Below are 14,531 nucleotides of genomic sequence, written 5' to 3' on the forward strand. Positions count from 1 at the left end.
TCACTGGAAAGGTGGGATGCATGCAGCTCAGCTGATTTGGAGAAAAACTGGCAAATGCTTCTGAGGTACCCTGATTCATTTTATGATTTTTTTTTTTAAGTGTCACGATTCTGAGGATTGCAACCTGTGCCTTTTAAAAGATCCAAGTTTTGTGGTACACAGAGTACCATGTATTGAACAGATTCTAATACTGAATGTCAGCTCCTGTTCTGTAGTAATGAATCCGCTTATGAGTGGCAGTGGAAAGTTTAAAGGTTATTATCTTCTGTTTGTTTACTTTGTAAAGGTAAGATTTCAGAGAAAATCGAAGGGTACTGTCTGGAATTCCCAGTCACTGCAGTTCCATGGAGAGCATCGATCCCTTCCTAGAGGTTGCTGGGGACTCATTATCTCTCTGTTCATTGTAGGCTGCTGATGAAATCTCCAATATTTCAGGTTTGCGATTCTCTTATTATTGTTTTGGCAGTTGGTCAAAATTAAATGGCTTAACCAAATCAATATGCTGTCTTGCTCGTTAACATCTGCATTTCACATGTCCAGATTTTTTTAGTTTTGAATGTAGGCAGAATGGAATGAGCCACAATGACAAAAAGAGCCTTTTTGGCGTCCAAAGCTCTTAAGCCGTGAGGAAACTTTATGGAAAATAAACACTTCTCTCAGTTATGCAATCACATCTTCCACTCAGATCAGTGATAACTGCATACATGTGCCCGTGGATAGGAATGTGTCGCTAAAAAAATAGATGAGACAAAATATAGTCTATGGTGATCGTGAACTTTTAGTTAATTTAGAACAACAGTTTGGGTATTGGGCTGTGTTTATTGGGAGACAATTAATTGCATAGTTAAGAATAAATAAATGACTTCCTCTCTGTTGTGATGGCCTCTCTTTCCATGGGGTGACTGAGCTTTTCTCACCAATTTAAGTTATGGTGATAATGTGGCTTGAGATACATGTTTATCGTTAGCTAAAATAACACAGCTGTTAAGGAAAGGTTTGTTGCCATACTTGTTCTGCATGCTAAGCACATTCTGTGTACATGTCAAACAAAATGCCAATTTAATAGGCCCCCTCAGAGTTTCCGAAGGAGTGATGATGAAAGTTTGGCAAGTTTACTTGCGCCGTTCTGTATAAAATCAGCACGGCCATTATCTACCAGACACTTGCAATATGAAAAATGCCAGTGGTGTTTTTACATTCTTAAGAGTCTAATAAGCTACACATGTCAAAACTGTAAAGTTGAATTATCTTAAGTACGTATGAATATGGCAGTGCAGTTCTCTCTTCTTATTCCTGTGAAGCTGTTCCTAATCTTAATAATAAATAAATAGCGTTGGAAATAGTCAGATACAGTGCATGTATTTTAACCCTTCCCTGGCATTCAGTGGTGTGTGTTTTGGAAATGCCCTGCCCTGAGCAGCCTGGGCTGAGAGCAGCAGAGATGCTGAGAGCTGTGCTGCCGTTACAGGTCTGCCACGTGCTCTGAGTACTTTCAGTTTGACTCCAGTGACTCTTAGGACTAGCAAAATCTAGTATGGAGATTTAGTCATTGTTTGTTCTTCTACAAAATAACATGGAGCCAAAAAATGCACTTAGTCCTTGTTTTACTCTGTTGCAGTTGAAGATAATTTAATGGCTTTTTTTTTTTTTTTTTTTAATCACAAATGTCATTCTGTAAAAGCTTGAATCCTGCTGCTCTGGCTCCAGTGTTGCTAATGCCAAGCATAAAAAAACAAAACCAGCCAGTTTTTTTAATCGAATCAGGAATTATAAAACCAATGTTATTCTGCTTGTTTTTACTTTTTTTTTCCTGTTCTTTGAATCATTTGGGGTAAGTTTTTTCTGCCTTTCCCTATCACCATGCTGAATATTTTTGTAAGCTGTAAGGTGTATTTTAGAGCTCAGACCTTATTTGTACCATTTTAAATGACCACTGGTCTGGTCAAGTTGTTGTATGAATTGACAATTCATGCTGTAAAGGGAAAATATAAAAACTCCATATTAAAATTAAGACTTTATTATTTAAATTATTTTGGCCTCAATTTGTTTTGATCGGAAATGTAAAGGGAAGTAAATAAAAGGACAGTGGCTTGTTATAGACTCATCTGTTTACATCCTTACCTGACCCCCCAATAATAAATACAGCAGGTTGGAAAAATTCAAGTTGTCAGACGTATTGTATGGTGGTAAAAAGCTGTCTGTCTGTCACAGACTATCTGGAGCCTCCTGCAAATAATCAGGACGATACGCTACTTTTGTTTCTGCCATCAACTTATTTTTTGCTTCATTTAACTATCTGGTCTCCGCAGCCACACTGGCATAGGAGCTATAGCTTTTCACAAAATAAAACTTTCCTCTCTCCAGGCAACGTCTAAAATATTTAATAATACACTTTATAATTTCTCTTTTTTTTACCTTGCATCAGATGACAGTTCGAAGAGCTCAAGCTGAGGGGAAGGGAAATTCAGGCTAACGTTTTTCACAGAGTCTGTTTTGGGCATCAGCTCTGGGTGCCAGGCTTCAGAGGTAGGCTTTGACTTAAACAGAAACCCTGTGCTCTTACCCTATGCTCACTCAAGTTTGAAGTACGGGATTCAGCACCTGTTGGGCTTTCAGTGTGTTAGACCAAGTACCCCAATTTAGTGACTCTCTTTGATGAACTGACTTACATGGGTTGCCAGAGGTCAAATGAACCCACCTAGAATGAGGAAAGAAAAAGAGCTGTCTGCATGCCCAGTTTTGTGCTTTGCTTTCCAGTCTGTCTTCTTGGGCCTCTCAGAAAATCTTTTCTTTAAGCCAGGAAATCTTTAAACCAGACCGGAACAAAACATTTATGTCCACCTTTTTAATGCTTTCCAGACTAATAGTAACCTTAAATAGTGTTTTTCATATTTGAGTTTCCTGGATTTGCTGTCTTCCTTCTTTTGCCATGTTTATTCAATCCAAGTAAGTATTTGAAAAATAGAGTAAATTATGGGGTATTTTAAAAATATGGTCTGTTTACAAAACATACATAATTTTGTGACCACAGTGTTACATTTATGCAGATGTATCTCTAGTGTAATCAATCAAGAGTTTTTGTTGTGAGTTAAGAGTAACTTGATCAGGATTACTGAGTTCACAGGATAGCTAACATGTTTCCACAATACATCCATGAAGCATATGATACTTACATGAATCCAAATGTGAATATTTCCTTTATAAGATAAAGGAGAGCAATGACTGATGAGTATGCTGAATTTTGGTATTGTTTCTGTGTTGATCCCTGATCAGATAATTGCTCAACAAATCTCTGATACTAGCAAAAAATACCTATGTTATACTCAAGGGAAAGGTAACTTATTGATATTTCAAACGTCATTCCTTCAGATGTATGAAACTAGTTCTCTCTGCATTCAGCACTTATTCTGCTGGTGGTTAGGAATTAACTAGCTCTCGCTCTGCCCTGGAAATGAATAATATCGGTCTACCTAAGCACAACAGCCAAGCGACACAAAACCCTCTCCCTTTATCCAGTTTTGTTCTCCCATCCCTGCTCTAAATGTTATCAGGATTTGTATGCTTGTTGTAAAGATTTTCTTTGAAAATATAACTTCGGCACAGTTGGATATAAGTTAATTTGTTTTCAATTACCAGCTGCTTTTCCATTCACATGGGACTAAAATCTTTGCTCCTGATAAGTTACAACTGAAAATTAGTTGGACTGGGGGTGGGCTATTGGGGGAAAAAAAAAAAGAGTGAAGAATTAACTTCAAATTACTGTATTTAGCCGAGTTGGGATGACAGTGTTCTGTTAAGGCCACAGTGTGAAACAAAACCTTATTTAAGCAGCTGCAGGAAACTTACACTTTCCTGTAGTGTGTCTTAGTTTTAAAATCTTTGTACTTGTTTGCTTGCAGCTTTTTTTGTGTCATAGTAATGATAAGCGGATCTGACCTGAGAAGTGGGGACACGACTAACAAATAAATAGCGAGATTAAGAGAAAAAAGCATGTTTTATACGTGTTTAACTAATGGGTATGTGACTCTATATTGTATTCTAAATGTGAATTCTGACAGCAGGTAACAGCCAAGTACAGTTGTGTTATTGTAGTCTGAAAATGTGAAATGTGGGTGCTTTTTTTCCTGTCAGTGTTGTGTTTTGACAAAGGAGCCAGTTGTTTGCTCTTGTTGTTTGCTGCAGGAATAGAAAGCTGATGTCTTAGCAGGGAAAAAAATAACTGGAGGACATGTTGGGTGGAAAAATATCTTAGATACTGCTGTATGTGTTATCATGAGTGTTTGAGGTCAGTATCCTTCAAGCAGTTGGTTGGTTAGATACTGACTGTGATGTGGTTCTGCTAGCAAACAACTTCCCGTGAAACTCTTTAATCATATTTCCCCAGGTATCCACAAGTTTTTGTGGAGAAATATTTAGATTAATGATTTAAGATTCCCTTTAGAAGACCTTTCACTGCCAGCAAATATGCACACTTGCTAGTGGATGTTGAGCATGTGCACATACAAGTATGGGCACTCATTACTTTGCCACTTTTACATTAGTATTAGTGATTTTCCCTTTTTACCAGTGGTGGTGTTGCAAAGTCATAGGCAGCCAGATGTATATTGGCATAGAGCACATTCCTCTAAAACAGACTTTGATAGGAGAAAAGACTTAATTTTCTCTGGGAAGGGAAAAAGAACTCTTCTGTAGAACATTGTGATTCATCTTGTCATGCTCAGCCAGCAGAATGCTGCTGAGCTGCTGAAGCTTTCCTGCATAAGCTTTCAGCTGTAAAACATACTTTTCTGCTCTTTGATTGGGGTATTGTTGTTCTTAGTCATCAGAGTCCAGGATCTCACCACGCACCTTTGCCATGTGTGTAAGAACACAACTTATTGCTGGGTAAAAGCTAGCTGAAACATAAGTTTTGTTTAAGTGCTGGGAAGTTGTTAGTCATTCTTAGCACCATTCTTAGCAAAGTGCCATAAAGTAGTATACATTTCTTTTGAAAACTCTTTTCCCTTGCTTATAAGTCTCCCCTGTTGACTTGCAGTGAAAAGCAGCTGTTAAAGACGCTGAAGATTTTTGTCCTCTGGTAGCTTGGTGTCAGTTCAAGGAGGAGATGATCTTTTCAGCAGCTGAAAGAGGCTACCAAAAGCTTATGGGGATTTTGTGCTTGGTAACTTGCTCTGGCAGGAGCACTGAAGGTTTTTTCCCTGCATTCAGCTGAAGGAAGCTGAAGAATAAGTTGATTTGTGCATTTAGAGATGACCTATGAGAAACCTAAGGTAAAAAATGAAAAAATTGCTGGGAGGGCCAAGTGATCTTTCTGTGGGTCACTGTACAATGGCAGTAAGCCCTGGAGTTTCAATTCAGCACGAGGCAGCACCTAATAATATGTTAGAACATTATGTGGTCCTGGAGTATGGGGTCAGTATTACAGCCGTAGCTGTCTGTGGTGTTTATTGTCCTGCTTCCTGTTGCTGGTTAAGAAATACATCAACAGCCTACCAGTAGACAGCTTGTGTTTCTTCAGTAGGTGGAAATAGACTGGCTACTTTGAGCAGTCCAGAGATACTTTTCTTACCATAATGTCTAAATTAGTCTTTTGTATAGATACTCAAAACAATTTCTTTCATGACATGGACTTGGAATGGATTCATAGAATCACAGAATCATTAGAGTTGGAAAAGGCCTCTAAGATCATCCAGTCCATTTGTCAGCCCAACACCACCATGCCTACTAAACCGTGTCATCAAGTGCCACATCTACATGTTTTTTGAACACCTTCAGGGAAGGAGACTCTACCACTTCCCTGGGCAGCTCGTTCCAATGTGTGACCACTCTTTTGGTAAAGAATTTTTTTCCTAATATCCACTCTTAAGTCTCCCCTGACACAACTTGAGGCCACTTCCTCTCATCCTATCACTGTTACTTGGGAGAAGAGACCAGCACCCATCTCACTGCAACTTCCTATTAGGTAGTTGTAGTGAGCAATAAGGCTACTTCTCATCTGCAGTGAAGGTCTTTACAGAGTTGATGTCACATGGGAACAGGGGCCATTCTGCTTCTTCGCTTGTCCTCTCACTCTGTTTAAAGCAACTTGTGTGGTTTAGAGAAACTCAAATATGAGCTAGGTCTTTAATGGGAACATGAAAATGTTGAACCAATGTTTTGTGATTAAGATTTGTCAGGTGTCTCAATTCTCATTAGTTTCTAATTAGTGCAGTTTTTACTGAGCACATCTGAGGCTAGAGAGTCTGTGTCTCAGATGTTGGTGCTGGTCTTTCATGGGTCTAGCTGAAAGGGAGGACATAGGACTATAGCACCTGGTTGGATGTAGTTGTAGGGAACTGTAATCTCAGCCCCTCCTCTGTGAGGGAAGAAGCAAGAAGACTTCCCGGGGTTTATGATCTCCATATGTCGACTCTGACAAGGATGCCACAAGCTGTCTTCTATTTTGATCACTCCCTAAATTAGTACGGAAATCATTGACCCTTGGGCTTTACCTAGCAACAGTGAACGCCTGAAGTCTTACATTTGATGTTTGAAAGCCTGACATGAGGACTGTCTCAGGATTTGTGTTCTGCTTCAAGTTTCTGTTATTTCAGTGATGGCCCTGAAAATCCATCATTTTATAAGCAGAGAGCAGACACCCGCCCCACATCTGTTCCTTCTGTTCATTTGCCTTTTGAAGCTCTTCTCATGTTGCTACAGTTATCCATTTTTGTGTTCCTTCCCAAAAAGTTTGTGGTTCTCAGTTGTCATTTCAGGAGACAAAAGGGTAGTGAGAAATCTCCTGTGACTAGCAAGGTAGTTTTAGTTGTGGCTTTTGATGGCATTACTTCTTCTACAGAGCATTTTACAGCCTCGGGCATTTGGATGATTCTGACTCCTGAGCTCTTCAACCATTTTTCTATTCTGCTGGACTATCAGAAAGGCAGATGGGCAATACTGTGTCCTCCTGAGGTCTGTTTTAGTTGCAGTATGTGAAACAAATTTCTAGCCTTCTTCCTTGCCCCGTACTTTACAGTAGATTTAATATTAGAAAGAAAAAAAGTCAATAACATGTTCTTGGGATTCAGTAATTATTATTTTCTTTGCAAAATGTTTATTGAAAGTATCAAAGATTCAAACAACTATCTTTGGTTCCTAAGTGTATCTTTGAAATTTAACTTCAGAAGTGATCTTGTCAGGATTGCTTTGTAATCCGTAATCGAGTTGAAAATCTAGCAGCGCTTATCTGTATGGAAAGCAGAAAGTCTTTTCTGACTTTGTGGTGGCTAGTAAAAAGTGATGCAAACCACCATCATGTTGTCTAAATAAAGTCTCTTGAGACTTCAGTTCCTCTAGTTCTCTCTGACTGACCTTAGCCCTGGGCATTTAATGGGTGTTAGACAGAGACTTAATGCATCTGAAAGAATCCAAATTTCTGGAAAAGAAGGAATGTTTATTATAAAGAGCCTCTAGTAGCTGAACAAAACAAACATCTGGTAGCCCGTGTAAGGAAGATTCATTAAACCAAGGTATTCATGCTTAACTGAAACAGTCAAGATGAGCTCAGAACTAACTTAATTATTTTCTAGAGTTCCTTTCCCTTGCATGGGAAGACCCTCTGTGTCAGACTTGGCCTGCGGTTATGGATATCTTTACTTTAGTAGCTGTGACTTCCAGTGACTTCAGTCACCCAACCAACTTCTCCCAAGACAAGATATTATCTAATTGAAAAGACAGGAGCCAGGCTGAACAGGATTTTACATGTCTGCCACTCCTACCAAAACTTGCAATAATACAGATACCCTGGGGTCTGGAGGGTGGGATTCCTGGGCTGTCCTGGATCTTCAGGGATGTCCCTTTCTCCATCTGAGAAAGCCTTTGTTCCAGTTCTTCATGGGTTATTTCTTCTGATTGTAAACAAGGCAGTGGAGCATGACAGGGGCGCCAAAGACTGCTCTGATTTCAGAAAGTAATAATGCTGCTCTGTTTTCCTGAATCATATATTCTGACACCTGGAGAATTAACTCTTTGTAATTATATAACAAGTAAGAATAGTTTTCTTTAGTAGTCATTACAGAAATGAGTCACGATACTATGAACTGTGGTGCTCAGCAGCTTAGACCTCGTTCAGAATCTAAAGATGGAGAGCAGTACCTAAGCAGTGATAAGTTAAACAAAGAAATTAGAAAAGACAAGTTGGAAGATAAGTATAGGAAAGGCAGATGAATCACTGAGTTGATGAGAATGACAGACTCAGTCTCGTAGCAAATGCCTGCTCCACAGAACGAAAGATTTAACAGGGTAGTAAATGTTGTAAACGCATCTTATATAAGACTTAGTGTTTCATGCTAAAGAAAGGTTTATTAGGATTGCTTTAATGAAATTTGCATGAAGAAGAAAGGGAGTTCTGAATAAAAACTTTGCCCAGTGCTCAGTGCCACAAGAAGAGACTTAGTTGAAAAAAATGCATTTAATCTTGGAGTAAGAATTTGACTCATCCTTTGGAAAAAAAAATTGCTATGGTGATAGCAAATTAAGCGTGCAGAGTGTTTGGGTTATTTATAAAGTCAAAGAGACAGGACACTCTAAACTGTAGAGAATAATAAAGATTAAAATGCTATAACATTAATTTTCCAAGTGTAAACACTGTACTGTGTGATAAGAAGGAGCTGCATGATAAGGTCAGGCCTTATAAAGCTGTACAGTAACTACCGGAACCAGTAGGAAAGGCTGCTGTTTATTGTTAGAGCATTATTAATGTGTATCAAAATATTGGTTGTTTCCAGGTGGCTGAATCTGTCTTGCAGTAGCAGAGACACTTGTCGCAGATTACCAGTTTCTGTGAAAACAGAAATGAACAAACCAAATCAGACAAGATGGACTAGATGACCTTCATGGTCCCTTCCAATCCAAACCATCCTATGATTCTAAGATTGATGTATCTCAAAATATACTAACTTTGTTTATTTTAACAAGTTGACTTAGTTTTCCTAGAATCATAGAATGGTTTGGGTTGGAGGCAATCTTAAAGATCATCTGGTTCCAACTACCCTGCCATGGGTAGTGACAACTTCTACTAGATCAGGTTGCTCAAAGACTCATCCAACCTGGCCTTGAACACTTCCAGGGATGGGGCATCCACTTCTCTGGACCTCACCACCCTCACAGTAAAAAATTTCTTCCTAATACCTAATGTAAATCTCCCTTCAGTCAGCTCAAAACCGTTACCTCCCATCCTATCACTGCACTCCATTGCTACACTGCACTGATAAAGAGTCCCTCCCTAGCTTTCCTGTAGGCCCCCTTTAACTCTAACTTTTAACTAGGTATGATCCCAAACTTGAACTCTAGGTCTAATATCCTTAAAAAAATTTGAATTGGAGTTTGGAATTCACATATTTTATTTTCTTAGTTAGAAAATGCTTCCAGGCTTAGGGCTGCGTGATGTATTTATTCACGAGAAGGTAACAATCCTTTTATATTAGGTGTTACATAAACGTGTGTCAAAGACCCAGCATTATTTTTTATTGAGCTGCAAATAATGTGTGCAATTTGGAGTAATTTTTTTTTACTTACTGAGTACTGCTGGCACGCTAATCGCCAAACTGAATAGGAAAGGGAAGGTCTGCGCTGAGAGAGGCACACAAGCCTTAACTGCCTCTTTCCTCTTGCTTTGCTTCTCAGCCTTCCTTATTGAAATAATCTGTGTGTATGAGGCATTCGGTTTAACAAGTATCATCGTTTGCTGATATGACGAGGGAGTGGAGAACTTTAAGGAACTTGTAACCTCTGAAAGGGCTGGGAGAAGAGGAATCATCCTGGTTGTCTGCAAGGGTGTTTGACAGCAAGAGCATCCTTCCTGAAGTGCTCACCACTGCAAAGCTCTTCTGGTCCTTGGTTTCTGGTAGGAAGGTGGAACTTGTCGATTTTTCATTTCAGGGAGTTCCTATGTTACACTCAAAGCATCTGGAAGTCTCCAAGGGTCTCATTTAGGAGTGATTACCTTGATAATCAGGTTTTGTAAAGATGGGTCCTAGCCAGAATTGTAGACTTCTTTTCTACAAAGCACAAGTAAAAAGTGCTGAGGCTGCACCTGGAATTTGAAAAATTCCCAGTGGAATTTGGCTTGAAATTTGGACCTAATTTGTAGCAAAACCAAACTATCTTTCATTCAGGAAAGATAGTAGTTGTCGGTGCAAATGAATCCAGCTCTTAAGCTGGTTACAGTTTGCTATTTTTTCCTATTTATAGTGGATTTTTTCCCAGTCTGGAGTATGCCAATGGAATTTATGCAGCTATAGTGCTTTCTATATTAATTCTGCAAAGCTAGTTAAGATTTTCTCTGTTAGCGTCATGTTGATGGCGTTGATAATCATAAATAGAAATGAGGAAGCAAATGAGAATTTTTAAAACATCAGATGGGAGTAATCATAATGTAAACATGTAATACCCTGGAACAATCAAATGGCTTTCTAGTCTGATGGATTTTCCTTGCTGATTGAATTAACCTTTCTTCCAAATGTAGGTGGGATTGCCTGGTGCCTGTCTTGGTAGTAGTCTGTAATGGTCTTACAGGACCAATTACTTGTTAATTTTCTTATTGAGAAGCCAGTCATTTGTTCTGTTACTCCTTTAAAGGTTGCCTGTGATCTCTTTTTTCCAAGAGCAGTTGCCACTATTTTTTGCGCTGTCTTTTCAGGTAATACATTTTTGTAAAAGGCAGTTGGAAAAATTTTGCTGGTTTCCTATTTATCACTTGTGCTGTAGTTGCCACGAAAGTAGATGGGTACTGTCTGGTTGTACAATGCTTCAGTTTTTTTCCTCGGCTTTCTGTTGTACAATGTAGTCTCATAGTCAAATAGTCAAGAGAGGAAAGCTTTTTAAGATCACCCTTCTCTTCACCGGGAGGAGAAAGTAAAATCTTCTGCATGCGTAGAAGTGAATAGAGAATTTTCAGTACACCAAGTTCATTTTTTCTGATGTTTGCTTTTTAATCCTCAGTGAATGCCTGATTCCGAGTTTAGTGATGGGGAAAAACTTTTTCTATGCATGTTATTAAAGATAGTTTATATTTCCCTATATTTCTTTTGTTGCTCGAAAGAGATACTCAGTACTTTATTAAAAACTGACCTTTCCTCTGCCAGGTAGATTTGGTTGGTTTGTTAATAGAGCACTTAAGTGAATTTTTATGCACTGGGATTTTCTCCAACATTAAAGATGATTTTGTTCAATTGCATTTTTAAACATTTGAAAATTGGAGTAAGAAAAAGCAGCACTGTTTAGGGTCCTGGCTAGGCTGTTAAAAACGTGAACAATTCGTAGTGTTCCTTATTAAATTTAATGAATTGCTACTCATAGGCAATATGGCTGAATTATTGTTGCAGTGAGACCAATAACTTATAAAATTTGGAGTTCTTTGTGTTCAGACCTCAGACAGAGCTTTGCTTAAGAGTAGTTTGATTATTTAATGTAAAGTTTTTTTTTTTTTTCTTTATTTCAAAAGGATATTTAAGAGCATCTTACTCGTGGACTTTTAAATGCTTTTGGTGTTTCCATGGCTAAATCTTTGGTAAGAACTTAGTCAGTTTTATTGGCAGTTAAAAAAATCTTTACCACTTAGTACCTGCTTAATGGTAAGATACATGCCATTAATTTGATCAGAGTCTGTTTTCTGTTGCACAGATGTTCACATTACAAAATCATTATTGTCTACCAGTAATCAGTGCTCCTATCGGAAAAGCCAATATAGGAATGGGGAACTAAATGGGTGTCTGAAGTCTCATCTTATCCTAGAGATAGTCTTTCAAAATGAGCAATAAAGGGGACTGCGTGAGGAAAAGTATCTTTGGTGTATCAGAGGTGTCTGTTCTGCAGCTAAAGGGAATACTTCACCCTGACCGTTCGCTCACTCAGCACCAAGCCTTTATGCATTGAATAATTATTTTTAATGAATAGCACAGGGAGTTAAATCCTTATGACTTTGTTATTTCTCAAGTGAGCTGCATGTCTGTTTCCATAGTGAATGTGAAGTAGTAACTTCTGATAGGAGTCAGAGGTAGTGTAGCTGTGTGAACCTGTGCTGTGGTCAGATGAAATCTGACCAAACATTTTAGAAAGAGTTGCATTTGTTTAGGAGCAAGTTAAGCTAAGGAGTTTGTTCCGATCGTTGGCTGAAAACTGAAGTTATTATACACAATGAGTGTCCTAAGTATTCATGTATGTAAGTATGCATACATTCTTTTTTTCCAGTGAAACTTGGGTATGTGTGTGAAATGGAATATTGACTGATTTCTTCAAGCGCTGTCCTGATTATATAAGACAAAATGTTCTTGGGTTTACTTGCAAAATAGTGAAATGAGTATGACTCCTCCAGGTAGAATTCTGGTCAGGCTAAGCGTATTAGTGAAATTTCCATTGAATGAAGGGGGGGCCAGAATTTCACTGAGATGCGGGACAAATGAAATCCAGTTCAAGATTAAAAAATAAACCAAAAACTAATTCATATTTGAAAAAGTATGTATCTTTCTCATAAGCTTCATATCCATATTAAAATAAAATTTATTTATTTTTCTTCAAACTGAGTCACGTGTCTCTTCAGTCAGTATTATTGAGTTAATTAAATCAGTGTGAGTTTGTTTATAGAAATTCATTACTGTTGGAGCAAGCCCAGAGGAGGGCCACAAATTTGATCAGAGGGCTGAGCACCTCCCATAGAGGACAAGCTGAGACAGTTGGGGTTGTTCAGCCAAGAGAAGAGAAGGCTTCAGGGAGACCTTATAGCCGCATTCCAGTACTTAAAGTGGGGCTACAGGAAAGCTGAGGAGGGGCTCAGGGAGTGCAGTGATAGGACAAAGGGTAATGGGATTAAGCTGAAAGATTAGATAGTTTGGAAGATTTTTTTTTTTCCTGTGAGGCTAGTGTGGCACTGGCACCGGTAGTCCAGAGAAGTCATGGATGCCCCATCCCTGAAGGTGTTCAAGTTCAGCTTGGATGAGGCTTTGAGCCACCTGATCCAGTAGAAGTTGTCCCTGCCCATGGTTTGAACTGAATGATCTTTAAGATTGCTTCCAACCCAAACCATTCTACAATTCTATGGCTTATGCGTCCTTTGGCAGGATAAATTGGTCTTTAATGCAAAGTATTAAAAGCGTTAATGAGCTGTTCATTATATCTGCATTCAAGTAACCAAATTTTGCAAAAACAACAGCTTTCCTTGTCTTTCGTTTCAAAGTGACTCAGCAACATACCTTTTTGGTTTTAATGTGTGCTGCCTGGTGACTCATAAAAAGACTTTTAAAAACCGAAGCGGAGATGCTGTCTCTGTTGTTTTCTTGTTCTGACAAAAGGAAAACTATCAGCTCTCATACTATTATCAAGAAATGAAACCCAACCTGTCAGTAAAACTGCAGCACTGAAAGAAATCCTTTACAGATTGTTCCTAAGCTCTCTGAGTTGAACACTTCTTGGGGCAAACCATAAGCCAACTTGCCCCAGAGAGGCACGGAGGAGTAGTTTGCCTGTCAGACCTCTGCAGTGACTGCTACCCAAGTGACACGTGCCTCCAGCCTGGACATAATCGATCCCTAGCACTGTGAAGGAGGAAGGAGTAATGGGCAATCCAGTGCCCAGCCGGCATTGAATGGCTAGTAGGGTTGTAACGTGTGCTTAGGAAGACGGAAAGTGGTCCCACAAGATTTTTGCAGGATGAAGCTTCCAGAGACCTGAGTGAGCCCACAATGAGGAGTGAATGGAGCAAGCTGTTTCGCACTCTGTGAGCATTGGAGCCAGAGCTGGGAGGAGGTCCTGACTCCCCGACCTCTCCACAGAGTGGAAAGCTGCTGCTGGGGCAGGGGAAGAAAGTCCTCCTTTATTTTCCTTCCAATTTCTCAATAAAAGGCTAAAAACGATTTCTCAGCCCAGAAGGAAAAACAAGAGAGACTGATGCTTTCTGGGTCAGTTCTTTCATATTTTAATAAGAGTTTTAGGGTTTTTTTTTTGAATGGCCAAACTTCATTTCTCCCTGGGATGTGGACAGAGGAGGCTCTGTCTCAGCAGAGAGCGCGGAAGAGGCAGCTCGATCAGTGACCGAGGTTAGAAAGTAATCCTCAGTACAGTTATTTCCGCTGTTCACTGTGACTTGGGGAAGTACTTCTTACTGGGGATTGTCCTGTAGTTTTTTGATAAAAGTAATTTTCCTTGGTAGTATTTTAGCAGTTGTCTGTTACAAACCATTTTGGCTTGGTTCTTTCCCTCCTTTATTGCCTTACCTTTGTCTCTGCTACTCATTTCTTTCATCATTTACCTAAACAGCTTTCCACAAACCCTGAGAGATCATACCCTTGGAAGCCAAATTGTATTTCTTAACTCTGGTGCTCCTAGAGAGCTGTCAGGAGGTGGCTTTACCTTTGGAGAGAAGGTTGCTTGTTTCACCTCAGCAAGTATTTTTTGTTAAGCATTTTTTCTTTAGGCGATTTCAAATGGTCTCTACCGAATCTTTAGTAATGTACATGCTGGTATGTTTTGGTTTAAGTTGTTATTTATACTTTTGCTGC

General features: G+C 39.1%; 1 protein-coding gene across 3 annotated transcripts in view; it reads left to right on the top strand.

Moving 5' to 3' along the window:
- LDLRAD4 (low density lipoprotein receptor class A domain containing 4) overlaps nucleotides 1–14,531 on the top strand; it is a 296,296-nt gene that overhangs the window by 74,176 nt on the left and 207,589 nt on the right. The gene's annotated exons all lie outside the window — the stretch shown is intronic.

This window comes from Cuculus canorus, chromosome 2 (genome assembly GCF_017976375.1).
Source record: "Cuculus canorus isolate bCucCan1 chromosome 2, bCucCan1.pri, whole genome shotgun sequence".
Lineage (NCBI taxonomy): Eukaryota > Metazoa > Chordata > Aves > Cuculiformes > Cuculidae > Cuculus > Cuculus canorus.